This window comes from Egretta garzetta, unplaced genomic scaffold (genome assembly GCF_000687185.1).
Source record: "Egretta garzetta isolate BGI_Z169 unplaced genomic scaffold, ASM68718v1 scaffold1097, whole genome shotgun sequence".
Classification (NCBI taxonomy): domain Eukaryota; kingdom Metazoa; phylum Chordata; class Aves; order Pelecaniformes; family Ardeidae; genus Egretta; species Egretta garzetta.
The window spans coordinates 25,293-29,160 of NW_009260365.1; the positions used below are offsets into that span (position 1 = coordinate 25,293).

Genomic DNA, 3,868 nt, shown 5'->3' on the forward strand with positions numbered 1-3,868 from the left:
GCCCCCCGCCCGGGGCCCCGGCCCCCCCCCTGCACCCAGCACACCCCACAACTCCAAGCGGGGCACAGCACGGCCCACGGCCCTGCCATGGGTCCTCCCGTGGGGGAGCCACCCACTACCCACACATCAGCCCCCAGCGGGGAAAGCAGTGGCTGTGCAGCCAGGTGCCGTCACGCACGGGGAGAACGCGCTCACCACCCAACACATGCAGGTCTACTCCCAAGACAAACGTCCGCCCTCTCCAGCTTTCTCAAGCTCCTAAAATACTTTACCCTGTTCTTCAGGAGCTGTTGGGGAGCGTGGGGGAGCCACCCACTACCCACACATCAGCCCCCAGCGGGGAAAGCAGTGGCTGTGCAGCCAGGTGCCGTCACGCACGGGGAGAACGCGCTCACCACCCAACACATGCAGGTCTACTCCCAAGACAAACGTCCGCCCTCTCCAGCTTTCTCAAGCTCCTAAAATACTTTACCCTGTTCTTCAGGAGCTGTTGGGGAGCACCCATCCTGCCTCAGCACCCCCTGCCTCGGGTGGCCTCCCGGGGACCAGTCACTTTGCTGCCGTAGGGAAGTTTGTTCCAAGCAGTCAGCCCAGCATCCAGACTGGGACTGCTCTGTCCTGCACTCCCCCTGCTAAGCTTCAGATGTCCCTTCCGAAAGGAACATTTCTTAATTAATATTAATACTCTGCATCATGTCAGATCCTCTCATGTATTCACACTCCCTCCCTGAGCACCTTTCCTGGCTGTCCCTCTTCCAGCAGCAAGGTTACGCAGGCTGGGCCGGCGCTACTGGGTGTTCCTGAGCCATGGCCCTGGTGCAGCTGTAATGGATTGGTGACACCATTATATTTACAGGTATTTCAAGGGAAAGAAAAAAGGCTACTGGGTGTTCATATGTTCTTGTTGTATTATTTAAGAGAAGCCATTTGAGAGCACAGGAGAAGCAGTGTCTGCTCCCAAAAGGAGGAAAAATAATGGAGGGGAATATTTGCAAAAAGCTCAGTTAAGTAAATATTTTATGCCCAATAATGTTATGGCTTTTGAAAGATGCATGCAAGAGAGTTGAAAGGAGGTGAGGCACAGAGCGAGGCAACATACGGTTGCGTGCTGAGCGTGAAGGTGTTTGCGGGGGGAGGCAAAGGAAAACCCCGTGCCCTGGCTGGTGCCTCTGGCCCTGGCTGGACAGGGCTATTCCAGTCACTGGACTGACAACACCCTTCTGCTGCAGAAAATGGAGCCAACCTTACAGGGAGATGGTTCTGCCCGAGTGGGTGACGCCTGCTGAGGCGCTGACCCACCTCCTCCCCTTGGCTCCGTACCAGCCCCAGGCAGCAACGGAGAGGGAAAGCTGCGACCTCCAACCAAGGCTGCCGCAGGCAGGAGCCCTCCCGGCTCTCGGGGGGCTCTGTGCCACCTGCAAGACACATCCAGAACACTTCTTGTAAGAGCTGCACCCCAGATAGCTGAGATGCTCCAGGAAGGCAACACCACCTCTCCAGCGAGGCAGGGCTGCCCTGCACGTGGTGGGCTCCTGCAAGCTGGAGGGACCTGCAGTGCGCAGCAGGGAGGGAGGTGCCACCGGCCTGGGAAGAAGCTCAGTGCCTGGCTCCTGGCAGCTCAGTGGGGGCATTAGCAAGACACAGGAGGAGCCGTGCAGGGGCAGGGTACAGGACAGGTTGTCCCAGGAGGCTCACAGCCCTCCCGAAGCATTGGGAACTGTGGCTGCCTTGATGCTTTGCTTGGGAAGAAAAGAAATCAGACCTCCAAGGAGGGCATGGGAGCAGGGACCAAGGGGCAAAGAACTGGAAGGCAAAGGGATCGCTCAGCCCAGGAGGAAGAGGCAGGCAAAGCAGGAGAAGAAAGGCCAGTCAGGCAGAGGGAGAGGGCAGGGGTGGTGACCAAGGCGGGGAGAGCACGGCCAGAACAGCGGAGGGACATATCTGACCAGAGGAATTCTCCCCCTGGCAGGCAGAAGCACAGGGTGAGCATCTGGCACAAGGTAAGCACGGAAAGGAGTAAAATACCATTAAGCATAATAAGAAATGTACTTAATCAATGAGCTCTGCAGCTGAGGATCAATGGGAGGCAGACACAGCCATTAGCTAAGAAAGCTGAGAAAGAGCCCCAGGCTCTGATGGAGCGGTCGATACCGGGTTTAACCGAGCAGCAGAGGAAGGGTCCCAGGTGGAGAGCAGAGCCAGGCCACAGCCACGAGGCAGGGCTGGCCCAGTTCCACTCCTCGGGCTCAGACCCCCAACAGGGAGCAGAAAGAGGAGCCCAGACCCTGGCCTGCTGAAAAGCCTCGTGCTGAGCCCCAAGTGGCACCATGGACTCTGGACCAGACGTTGGGTATCCAGCAACAGCCATCAGGGTGTGAGAGGGAGCGGGACCGCTGCCGGCGGGGAAGAGAAGGGACTAGAGCCCCTCGTCATCAGCCAGGGGCATCACTCGGCTGTGGAGAGCAACAGCCGAGGGTTTGGCCGGGGGTTTCCCCTGTGGGCCAAAGGCTGCAGTGAACTTCAAGTGTTGGTCCTTGCTGTGGGGCCCAGCCTGGGAGGGTGCGGGGGTTATGGGCATTCTGGGAAGCTCACCCAGGGCAGAAGAAACGTGCAAAACCTCACCCACACCCACGCCGCCTGGCTGGCAGAGCTGCCACCTTGGAGAAGGGCCGGCCGCAGAGCGGTTTTCCTCACTGCTCTTGTCCCTTCGCCCCTCTCCTCTCTCCTTGAGCGCTGTGCTGGATTGCTCCCCAGGGGCTGCCACATGGAAGAAGCGCAAACTAGATGGCAAGAGGTCACCCTCCCAAGAAGGTGTTGCACCAGCCCAGGTAAACAGAGATGCTGCTGAGTCAGGGCTCACCCAGGCCCCAACCTTGAGACATGCCCCAGTGCCGCCCCAACCCAGCGTGCTTGGAGCCTGCCCCGGTGGTGCTGGCGCTCGGCTGAGTCACCACACACGGGGCTTCCTCGGGAGAGAGTTGATTTTCAACCCATGAGCAAATTTAGCACTCAGGAAGGCAGACAGCCCCAGGCAGCGAGTGGGCACAACCTCCGGGGCTCGCTGACAGCACTGCGGCTGACACAGCCCCTGCCACGCAGCCCCTCCAGCCAGCCTGACCCCAGGGCTGAACTCCAGCTCCTCCAGCTCCACGCTCCCTTCGTGTCCTCCAAAGCTCTCGCCCTCAAGCCTGACCCCTGGCTACTCCCCTTCCCACATCTGCTCAAACCTGACGGCCCGGAGCCCAAGCCAAGCCAGCAGAGAGAAGCCGCACTGATCTCCATGCAGGGGAGGCTCTGGGGACCAGGCACAGAGCCAGCGATGTCTCAAGAGCATTAGAGCCTGGGGGTGTGCTTAAGGCAGAGTTTCTGTTCATGCCTGCAAAGAGGAGAAAAGCGGCTGTCCCCTGAGGTCCCTCCCAGGGGGTGGGCTCCCATCTCCCACTGGGACTGAAATCATAGCCCCAATCCCAGGAGGCTGCTCCTGGCCCTCCTGAAGCACATGCCATATGCTCTGTCCCTACACATCACCGGATCCCATCACCATGGGCCGTGCAAGATACGCTCCCGTCACCGTCCCTGCAGCCTGATGGGGACAGCTGCCCTGTGACCCAGGCCTGGGCTGGGGGGTCACAGTGCTGTGTCGCCTGCCCCTTCTCAGACTCAAGCACGGGGACCAGCTCAGCCCCCTCCTCACCTCTCCCTCCCTCCCACACGTTGCTGCAGGCCCAGCGCTGCCGCACTCAGCACCGCTCCGAGCGGTGGGCACAGCATCCCCTGGAAGGGGCGGCGGGGGGCACATTGCCCATCCCGGCTGGCAGCAGAAACCCGGGCAAACACCCAGCGGGGAGCGGCGCTGCGGGGAGGGACC

General features: G+C 60.4%; 1 protein-coding gene across 1 annotated transcript in view; it reads left to right on the forward strand.

Moving 5' to 3' along the window:
- ENPP7 (ectonucleotide pyrophosphatase/phosphodiesterase 7) overlaps positions 1-3,868 on the forward strand; it is a 41,690-nt gene that overhangs the window by 20,878 nt on the left and 16,944 nt on the right. The gene's annotated exons all lie outside the window — the stretch shown is intronic.